Below are 10,547 nucleotides of genomic sequence, written 5' to 3' on the forward strand. Positions count from 1 at the left end.
CGACCTCGCCCGCGGAGACGGCAGCGCGCGCCCGTCGCCCGGCTGTCAGGCTGTCTGCCCCTCCCCCACTCCTCCCCTAACTCGGCCGCAGAGCCGCCAGGAGCCGCGGGTCGACCAGCGCGACGGGGTTCTAGCCCCTCCCCCCCTTCCCTGACTCCCCCCCTTCCCTAACCCTGACGACGAGCTGCGGGTGCCCGCGGGTCCACCTGCGGGCAGGGCCCCTCCCACTCGCGACCTCGCCCGCGGAGACGGCAGCGCGCGCCCGTCGCCCGGCTGTCAGGCTGTCTGCCCCTCCCCCACTCCTCCCCTAACTCGGCCGCAGAGCCGCCAGGAGCCGCGGGTCGACGAGCCCGACGGGGCTCTATCCCCTCCCCCCCTTCCCTCACCCTGTCGACGAACTGCGGGTGCCCGCGTGTCCACCTGCCGGCAGGGCCTCTCCCACTCGCGACCTCGCCCGCCGAGCCGCCAGCGCGAGCCCGTCTCCCGGCTGTCAGGGTGTCTGCCCCTCCTCCCCCCTTTCCTCACTCTGCGCCGAGCTGGCGGTGCCCGCGTGTCCACCTGTCGGCCGGGCCTCTCGCACTCGCGACCTCTGCCGCCGAGCCGCCAGCGCGCGCGCGTCGCCCGCCTGGCAGGGACTCCGCCCCTCCTCCCTCCTTCCCTCACTCTGTCGCCGAGCTGGCGGTGCCCGCGGGTCCAGCTGTCGGCAGGGCCTCTCCCACTCGCGACCTCGCCCGCCGAGCCGCCAGCACGCGCCCGTCGCCCGGTTGTCAGGGTGTCTGCCCCTCCCCCCCTTCCCTCACTCTGCCGCCGAGCTGGCGGTGCCCGCGTGTCCACCTGTCGGCCGGGCCTCTCGCACTCGCGAACTTTGGCGCCCAGCCGCCGGCGCGCGCGCGTCGCCCGCCTGGCAGGGAGTCTGCCCCTCCCCCCCCTTCCCTAACTCGGCCGCAGAGCCGCCAGGAGCCGCGGGTCGACGAGCCCGACGGGGCTCTATCCCCTCCCCCCCTTCCCTAACCCTGTCGACGAGCTGCGGGTGCCCGCGGGTCCACCTGCGGGCAGGGCCTCTCCCACTCGCGACCTCGCCCGCCGAGCCGGCAGCGCGCGCCCGTCGCCCGGCTGTCAGGCTGTCTGCCCCTCCCCCCCTCCTCCCCTAACTCGGCCGCAGAGCCGCTTGGAGCCGCGGGTCGACGAGCCCGACGGGGTTCTAGCCCCTCCCCCCCTTCCCTAACTCCCCCCCTTCCCTAACCCTGTCGACGAGCTGCGGGTGCCCGCGGGTCCACCTGCGGGCAGGGCCCCTCCCACTCGCGACCTCGCCCGCCGAGACGGCAGCGCGCGCCCGTCGCCCGGCTGTCAGGCTGTCTGCCCCTCCCCCCCTCCTCCCCTAACTCGGCCGCAGAGCCGCCAGGAGCCGCGGGTCGACGAGCCCGACGGGGTTCTATCCCCTCCCCCCCTTCCCTAACTCCCCCCCCTTCCCTAACTCTCGACGAGCTGCGGGTGCCCGCGTGTCCACCTGCGGGCAGGGCCTCTCCCACTCGCGACCTCGCCAGCCGAGGCGCCAGCGCGCGCCCGTCGCCCGGTTGTCAGGCTGTCTGCCCCTCCCCCCCTTCCCTCACTCTGCCGCCGAGCTGGCGGTGCCCGCGTGTCCACCTGTCGGCCGGGCCTCTCGCACTCGCGACCTCTGCCGCCGAGCCGCCAGCGCGCGCGCGTCGCCCGCCTGGCAGGGACTCCGCCCCTCCTCCCTCCTTCCCTCACTCTGCCGCCGAGCTGGCGGTGCCCGCGTGTCCACCTGTCGGCCGGGCCTCTCGCACTCGCGACCTATGGCGCCCAGCCGCCAGCGCGCGCGCGTCGCCCGCCTGGCAGGGACTCCGCCCCTCCTCTCTCCTTCCCTCACTCTGCCGCCGAGCTGGCGGTGCCCGCGGGTCCAGCTGTCGGCCGGGCCTCTCCCACTCGCGACCTCGCCCGCCGAGCCGCCAGCACGCGCCCGTCGCCCGGTTGTCAGGGTGTCTGCCCCTCCCCCCCTTCCCTCACTCTGCCGCCGAGCTGGCGGTGCCCGCGTGTCCACCTGTCGGCCGGGCCTCTCGCACTCGCGAACTATGGCGCCCAGCCGCCGGCGCGCGCGCGTCGCCCGCCTGGCAGGGAGTCTGCCCCTCCCCCCCCTTCCCTAACTCGGCCGCAGAGCCGCCAGGAGCCGCGGGTCGACGAGCCCGACGGGGTTCTAGCCCCTCCCCCCCTTCCCTAACTCCCCCCCTTCCCTAACCCTGTCGACGAGCTGCGGGTGCCCGAGGGTCCACCTGTCGGCCGGGCCTCTCGCACTCGCGACCTCTGCCGCCGAGACAGCAGCGCGCGCCCGTCGCCCGGCTGTCAGGCTGTCTGCCCCTCCCCCACTCCTCCCCTAACTCGGCCGCAGAGCCGCCAGGAGCCGCGGGTCGACCAGCGCGACGGGGTTCTAGCCCCTCCCCCCCTTCCCTAACTCCCCCCCTTCCCTAACCCTGACGACGAGCTGCGGGTGCCCGCGTGTCCACCTGCCGGCAGGGCCTCTCCCACTCGCGACCTCGCCCGCCGAGCCGCCAGCGCGAGCCCGTCTCCCGGCTGTCAGGGTGTCTGCCCCTCCTCCCCCCTTTCCTCACTCTGCGCCGAGCTGGCGGTGCCCGCGTGTCCACCTGTCGGCCGGGCCTCTCGCACTCGCGACCTCTGCCGCCGAGCCGCCAGCGCGCGCGCGTCGCCCGCCTGGCAGGGACTCCGCCCCTCCTCCCTCCTTCCCTCACTCTGTCGCCGAGCTGGCGGTGCCCGCGGGTCCAGCTGTCGGCAGGGCCTCTCCCACTCGCGACCTCGCCCGCCGAGCCGCCAGCACGCGCCCGTCGCCCGGTTGTCAGGGTGTCTGCCCCTCCCCCCCTTCCCTCACTCTGCCGCCGAGCTGGCGGTGCCCGCGTGTCCACCTGTCGGCCGGGCCTCTCGCACTCGCGAACTTTGGCGCCCAGCCGCCGGCGCGCGCGCGTCGCCCGCCTGGCAGGGAGTCTGCCCCTCCCCCCCCTTCCCTAACTCGGCCGCAGAGCCGCCAGGAGCCGCGGGTCGACGAGCCCGACGGGGCTCTATCCCCTCCCCCCCTTCCCTAACCCTGTCGACGAGCTGCGGGTGCCCGCGGGTCCACCTGCGGGCAGGGCCTCTCCCACTCGCGACCTCGCCCGCCGAGCCGGCAGCGCGCGCCCGTCGCCCGGCTGTCAGGCTGTCTGCCCCTCCCCCCCTCCTCCCCTAACTCGGCCGCAGAGCCGCTTGGAGCCGCGGGTCGACGAGCCCGACGGGGTTCTAGCCCCTCCCCCCCTTCCCTAACTCCCCCCCTTCCCTAACCCTGTCGACGAGCTGCGGGTGCCCGCGGGTCCACCTGCGGGCAGGGCCCCTCCCACTCGCGACCTCGCCCGCCGAGACGGCAGCGCGCGCCCGTCGCCCGGCTGTCAGGCTGTCTGCCCCTCCCCCCCTCCTCCCCTAACTCGGCCGCAGAGCCGCCAGGAGCCGCGGGTCGACGAGCCCGACGGGGTTCTATCCCCTCCCCCCCTTCCCTAACTCCCCCCCCTTCCCTAACTCTCGACGAGCTGCGGGTGCCCGCGTGTCCACCTGCGGGCAGGGCCTCTCCCACTCGCGACCTCGCCAGCCGAGGCGCCAGCGCGCGCCCGTCGCCCGGTTGTCAGGCTGTCTGCCCCTCCCCCCCTTCCCTCACTCTGCCGCCGAGCTGGCGGTGCCCGCGTGTCCACCTGTCGGCCGGGCCTCTCGCACTCGCGACCTCTGCCGCCGAGCCGCCAGCGCGCGCGCGTCGCCCGCCTGGCAGGGACTCCGCCCCTCCTCCCTCCTTCCCTCACTCTGCCGCCGAGCTGGCGGTGCCCGCGTGTCCACCTGTCGGCCGGGCCTCTCGCACTCGCGACCTATGGCGCCCAGCCGCCAGCGCGCGCGCGTCGCCCGCCTGGCAGGGACTCCGCCCCTCCTCTCTCCTTCCCTCACTCTGCCGCCGAGCTGGCGGTGCCCGCGGGTCCAGCTGTCGGCCGGGCCTCTCCCACTCGCGACCTCGCCCGCCGAGCCGCCAGCACGCGCCCGTCGCCCGGTTGTCAGGGTGTCTGCCCCTCCCCCCCTTCCCTCACTCTGCCGCCGAGCTGGCGGTGCCCGCGTGTCCACCTGTCGGCCGGGCCTCTCGCACTCGCGAACTATGGCGCCCAGCCGCCGGCGCGCGCGCGTCGCCCGCCTGGCAGGGAGTCTGCCCCTCCCCCCCCTTCCCTAACTCGGCCGCAGAGCCGCCAGGAGCCGCGGGTCGACGAGCCCGACGGGGTTCTAGCCCCTCCCCCCCTTCCCTAACTCCCCCCCTTCCCTAACCCTGTCGACGAGCTGCGGGTGCCCGAGGGTCCACCTGTCGGCCGGGCCTCTCGCACTCGCGACCTCTGCCGCCGAGACAGCAGCGCGCGCCCGTCGCCCGGCTGTCAGGCTGTCTGCCCCTCCCCCACTCCTCCCCTAACTCGGCCGCAGAGCCGCCAGGAGCCGCGGGTCGACCAGCGCGACGGGGTTCTAGCCCCTCCCCCCCTTCCCTAACTCCCCCCCTTCCCTAACCCTGACGACGAGCTGCGGGTGCCCGCGGGTCCACCTGCGGGCAGGGCCCCTCCCACTCGCGACCTCGCCCGCGGAGACGGCAGCGCGCGCCCGTCGCCCGGCTGTCAGGCTGTCTGCCCCTCCCCCACTCCTCCCCTAACTCGGCCGCAGAGCCGCCAGGAGCCGCGGGTCGACCAGCGCGACGGGGTTCTAGCCCCTCCCCCCCTTCCCTAACTCCCCCCCTTCCCTAACCCTGACGACGAGCTGCGGGTGCCCGCGGGTCCACCTGCGGGCAGGGCCCCTCCCACTCGCGACCTCGCCCGCCGAGACGGCAGCGCGCGCCCGTCGCCCGGCTGTCAGGCTGTCTGCCCCTCCCCCACTCCTCCCCTAACTCGGCCGCAGAGCCGCCAGGAGCCGCGGGTCGACGAGCCCGACGGGGCTCTATCCCCTCCCCCCCTTCCCTCACCCTGTCGACGAACTGCGGGTGCCCGCGTGTCCACCTGCCGGCAGGGCCTCTCCCACTCGCGACCTCGCCCGCCGAGCCGCCAGCGCGAGCCCGTCTCCCGGCTGTCAGGGTGTCTGCCCCTCCTCCCCCCTTTCCTCACTCTGCGCCGAGCTGGCGGTGCCCGCGTGTCCACCTGTCGGCCGGGCCTCTCGCACTCGCGACCTCTGCCGCCGAGCCGCCAGCGCGCGCGCGTCGCCCGCCTGGCAGGGACTCCGCCCCTCCTCCCTCCTTCCCTCACTCTGTCGCCGAGCTGGCGGTGCCCGCGGGTCCAGCTGTCGGCCGGGCCTCTCCCACTGGCGACCTCGCCCGCCGAGCCGCCAGCACGCGCCCGTCGCCCGGTTGTCAGGGTGTCTGCCCCTCCCCCCCTTCCCTCACTCTGCCGCCGAGCTGGCGGTGCCCGCGTATCCACCTGTCGGCCGGGCCTCTCGCACTCGCGACCTATGGCGCCCAGCCGCCAGCGCGCGCGCGTCGCCCGCCTGGCAGGGAGTCTGCCCCTCCCCCCCTTCCCTAACTCGGCCGCAGAGCCGCCAGGAGCCGCGGGTCGACGAGCCCGACGGGGCTCTATCCCCTCCCCCCCTTCCCTAACCCTGTCGACGAGCTGCGGGTGCCCGCGGGTCCACCTGCGGGCAGGGCCTCTCCCACTCGCGACCTCGCCCGCCGAGCCGGCAGCGCGCGCCCGTCGCCCGGCTGTCAGGCTGTCTGCCCCTCCCCCCCTCCTCCCCTAACTCGGCCGCAGAGCCGCCAGGAGCCGCGGGTCGACGAGTCCGAAGGGGTTCTATCCCCTCCCCCCCTTCCCTAACTCCCCCCCTTCCCTAACTCTCGACGAGCTGCGGGTGCCGGCGTGTCCACCTGCGGGCGGGGCCTCTCCCAATCGCGACCTCGCCCGCCGAGCCGCCAGCGCGCGCCCGTCGCCCGGCTGTCAGGCTGTCTGCCCCTCCCCCACTCCTCCCCTAACTCGGCCGCAGAGCCGCCAGGAGCCGCGGGTCGACGAGCCCGACGGGGTTCTATCCCCTCCCCCCCTTCCCTAACTTCCCCCCTTCCCTAACTCTCGACGAGCTGCGGGTGCCCGCGTGTCCACCTGCGGGCAGGGCCTCTCCCACTCGCGACCTCGCCAGCCGAGGCGCCAGCGCGCGCCCGTCGCCCGGTTGTCAGGCTGTCTGCCCCTCCCCCCCTTCCCTCACTCTGCCGCCGAGCTGGCGGTGCCCGCGTGTCCACCTGTCGGCCGGGCCTCTCGCACTCGCGACCTCTGCCGCCGAGCCGCCAGCGCGCGCGCGTCGCCCGCCTGGCAGGGACTCCGCCCCTCCTCCCTCCTTCCCTCACTCTGCCGCCGAGCTGGCGGTGCCCGCGTGTCCACCTGTCGGCCGGGCCTCTCGCACTCGCGACCTCTGCCGCCGAGCCGCCAGCGCGCGCGCGTCGCCCGCCTGGCAGGGACTCCGCCCCTCCTCCCTCCTTCCCTCACTCTGCCGCCGAGCTGGCGGTGCCCGCGGGTCCAGCTGTCGGCCGGGCCTCTCCCACTCGCGACCTCGCCCGCCGAGCCGCCAGCACGCGCCCGTCGCCCGGTTGTCAGGGTGTCTGCCCCTCCCCCCCCTTCCCTCACTCTGCCGCCGAGCTGGCGGTGCCCGCGTGTCCACCTGTCGGCCGGGCCTCTCGCACTCGCGACCTATGGCGCCCAGCCGCCGGCGCGCGCGCGTCGCCCGCCTGGCAGGGACTCCGCCCCTCCTCCCTCCTTCCCTCACTCTGCCGCCGAGCTGGCGGTGCCCGCGTGTCCAGCTGTCGGCCGGGCCTCTCCCACTCGCGACCTCGCCCGCCGAGCCGCCAGCGCGCGCCCGTCGCCCGGTTGTCAGGCTGTCTGCCCCTCCCCCCACTTTCCTCACTCTGCCGCCGAGCTGTCGGTGCCCGCGGGTCCACCTGCCGGCCGGGCCTCTCCCACTCGCGACCTCGCCAGCCGAGCCGCCAGCGCGCGCGCGTCGCCCAGTTGTCAGGGTCTCCGCCCCTCCCCCCCTCCTTCCCTCACTGGGCCGCAGAGCGGCCAGCGCCCGCGGGTCGAGCACCCGGACGGACCTCTCCCACTCGCGACCTCTGCCGCCGAGCTGCCGTGTTGATCCCGCTCGACCTCACCCGAGTGGGCTCTCGGCTCGCCCTGCCTTCCGGGGTTGATCTGGTCTCGGCGACCGAGCCGCCAGATCGACCCGTTCTCTTCCGTTTGCTTTTTCTTTTTCAGGTGCGTCGGGTTTGTTGGTTGCGGTTATGTGAGGGACGAGTGCGTGCTTTTGCTTTTGAGGCGCTGCTATATGAACGCGTCGTTTCAAATCCAAGTCTCTTCATTTGTGCCGTTGCTCAACGTTGCTTTTGCCGAAAGAGCCGTCGTCCGGGTCACAAAAGGGCTTTCTCCTGGCGTGCCCAAAGATGGTGACGGGGACACGGACGGGGATGCTGGCGAGTTGTTGTTCTGGGGCGTGTGCTCACACCGTCTGACGTGGGCCTGCGATCCCCCTCGGATGGGAGTGCATTCCGCTGCTCCGTGGGTGGGGAGTCAAGAATCCTTCCCGTCCCGTCCGTCCGTGCGTCCGTCATCCCTCGCCCAGGGACGTTCTCGAGAAGTGTGGGCGGATCCCGTTCTCCTGTCTGCGCCGTTGACTGAGCGGAGAAACGCGAACTAGGATGGGCTCCGTCTGGCAACGAGTCCCCGTCGGTCGCCCACTAAGCTCCTATGCTGGGGCTGGCTCACTGGATAGCTGGTTGGGGGTCGGGCGCCACCTGCCTGTCGGGCGCTTTTTCAGAGGGTCTTGGGGCGGGGCGACCACGGATGGAGCCGGCCCGGGCCGGCTAACTCTTGAATGCCTTGAGGCTGTGGAAGGAGGCGGTGTGGGAGGGGCACCTTGGGACAGAGGTCAAGGGGGCGGGGATAGGTAGCCACTTCGGCTTTTCGGTTTGGGTGGGAAATCTTGACGAAACTTAACTGGATTCGAGAAAACGGGCATTGGATCCCAAGGGAATCGACTTCCTTCTCTCTGGCCTGATCACTTCGCATGGGGGAATCTTAGTTCTCCCGCCAAGGATGTTGAAACCAAGACGTGACAGGTCACGCGGGTCCAGTCTCTCCAGTGAGGTTCAGGGGCAGAACACAAGGGTCAAAGTTCGCCTCGTGACAACGAAACCCTGCGCACCCACCCCACTCCTCCGCCACCCCACCCCCCCCCCCCCCGCGCCGGCCAAATCGGAACACTCCCTTGTCTGCCCAAGACAAGTGCTGGCCGGTGGTGGCTGAGGTGAGGGGGGCAGACTCCCGTTGCACGGGAGTGAGCTTGATCCCGGAGGTGATGAGCTCAGAAAACACAAGCAAATATTCAGAAGAATATCTGTGCACGTTGTCCTTTGCTGACTGTGTCTTTCTGTCTCTGCCCGCACCACCTACACACGCTGCCCACGCCCCCAACGCGTACACACACAGCGCACGCACTCCCGCACGGCCCTACGCAGCACCCGCACACACGCCGGCCACACCCTGCACACCCACTCACACACACACACAGCGTTGTCCTTGGACTGGCTCTGTCTCTCTGCCGGCCCCCCCCCACACCCACGTGGCGCACAGACACACCACCACCCCGACACTGGCCCCCTACACACACGGCCCTATGCGCCACCGCACACAGGCACACACCCCGCACGCACACTCCCACCCCCCCCACCCCGCCCCACTATGTTGTCCTTGGCCTGGCTGTGTGTCTCTCTGCCTCTGCCTCTGCCTCTGCCCCTCCCCCCACTCACAACTACGTGGGACCTGCACACAGCACAGACACACACCCCCCACACACACTGCCCTCCCCCACACGGTCCTATGGGCCACCGCACCCACGCACACACCCGGCACCCACACTGCTTCTCACCCCCCCGCCCCTCCCCCACACACTATGTTGTCCTTGGCCTGGCTGTGTGTCTCTCTGCCCGCCCCCCCCTTAACAACCACGTGGCACCCGCACACAGCACAGACACACCCCCCACCCACCCCCGCCCCTCCCCCTCCACACACTATGTTGTCCTTGGCCTGGCTGTGTGTCTCTCTGCCCGCCGCCCCCCTCACACCCACGTGGCACCCGCACACAGCAGAGACACCCCCCCCTACACACACACTGCCCCCCCCCGCGCGGTCCTAGGCGCCTCCGCACACACGCACACACCCCGCACGCACACTCCCCACCCCGCACCCCGAACCCGCCCACCCACACTACGTTGTCCTTGGCCTGGCTGTCTCTCTCTGCCTCTGTCACTGCCCGCCCCTCCCACACCCGCACCCACAGGCGCACACACCCCCGTGGCATTCGCACACAGCACAGACACAATATCCCCCCACACTGCCCCCCTACACACACGGTCCTAGGTGCCATCGCACACACGCACACACCCCGCACGCACACTCCCACCCCCCGCCCCGCCCCCCCCACACTATGTTGTCCTTGGCCTGGCTGTGTCTCTTTGCCTCTGCCTCTGCCCCTCCCCCCACTCACCCCTCCGTGGGACCTGCACACAGCACAGACACCCCCCCACACACACACACTGCCCCCCCCACGGTCCTATGGGCCACCGCACACACCCCGCACCCACACTCCCCCCCGCCCCCTCCCCCACACACTACGTTGTCCTTGGCCTGGCTGTCTCTCTCTGCCGCTGTCACTGCCCGCTCCCCTCCCCCACACCCGCACCCACAGGCGCACACACCCACGTGGCACCCGCACACAGCACAGACACACCACCCCCCACACACTGCCCGCCCCCCCGCACGGTCCTAGGCGCCTCCGCACACACCCTGCACGCACACTCCCACCCCGCACCCCGACCCCGCCCACACACACTACGTTGTCCTTGGCCTGGCTGTCTCTCTCTGCCTCTGTCACTGCCCGCCCCCCCACACACCCGGACACACCCCCGTGGCATTCCCACACAGCACAGACACAACACCCCACACACGGTCCTATGTGCCGTCGCACACACGCAACACCCCACACACGGTCCTATGCGCCATCGCACACGCGCACACACCCCGCACGCACACTCCCACCCCCCCGCCCCCCCCCCACTATGTTGTCCTTGGCCTGGCTGTGTCTCTCTGCCTCTGCCCCTCCCCCCACTCACACCTCCGTGGGACCTGCACACAGCACAGACACCCCCCCACACACACACTGCCCCCCCACGGTCCTATGGGCCACCGCACACACGCACACACCCCACACCCACACTCCCACCCCCCGCCCGCTCCCCCACACACTACGTTGTCCTTGGCCTGGCTGTCTCTCTCTGCCGCTGTCACTGCCCGCTCCCCTCCCCCACACCCGCACCCACAGGCGCACACACCCACGTGGCACCCGCACACAGCACAGACACACCACCCCCCACACACTGCCCGCCCCCCCGCACAGTCCTAGGCGCCATCGCACACACGCACACACCCCGCACGCACACTCGCACCCCCCACCCCGAC

At 72.4% G+C, this 10,547-nt stretch overlaps 1 long non-coding RNA gene across 2 annotated transcripts in view; it reads right to left on the bottom strand.

Annotated features, from left to right (window-relative positions):
* LOC145534303 (uncharacterized) overlaps positions 1–7,937 on the bottom strand; it is a 28,994-nt gene extending 21,057 nt beyond the window's left edge. The window contains exon 1 of one of the 2 annotated variants that reach the window (XR_014074445.1): positions 7,187–7,937. This is a non-coding gene — a long non-coding RNA (uncharacterized LOC145534303). Of the gene's footprint in view, positions 1–7,129 lie in introns of both variants that reach the window. The other variant, XR_014074446.1, reaches the window with a different exon arrangement.
* Positions 7,938–10,547: the final 2,610 nt, after the last annotated feature.

Source organism: Giraffa tippelskirchi, chromosome 14, assembly GCF_054371585.1.
Source record: "Giraffa tippelskirchi isolate mGirTip1 chromosome 14, T2T-mGirTip1v1.2.pri, whole genome shotgun sequence".
Lineage (NCBI taxonomy): Eukaryota > Metazoa > Chordata > Mammalia > Artiodactyla > Giraffidae > Giraffa > Giraffa tippelskirchi.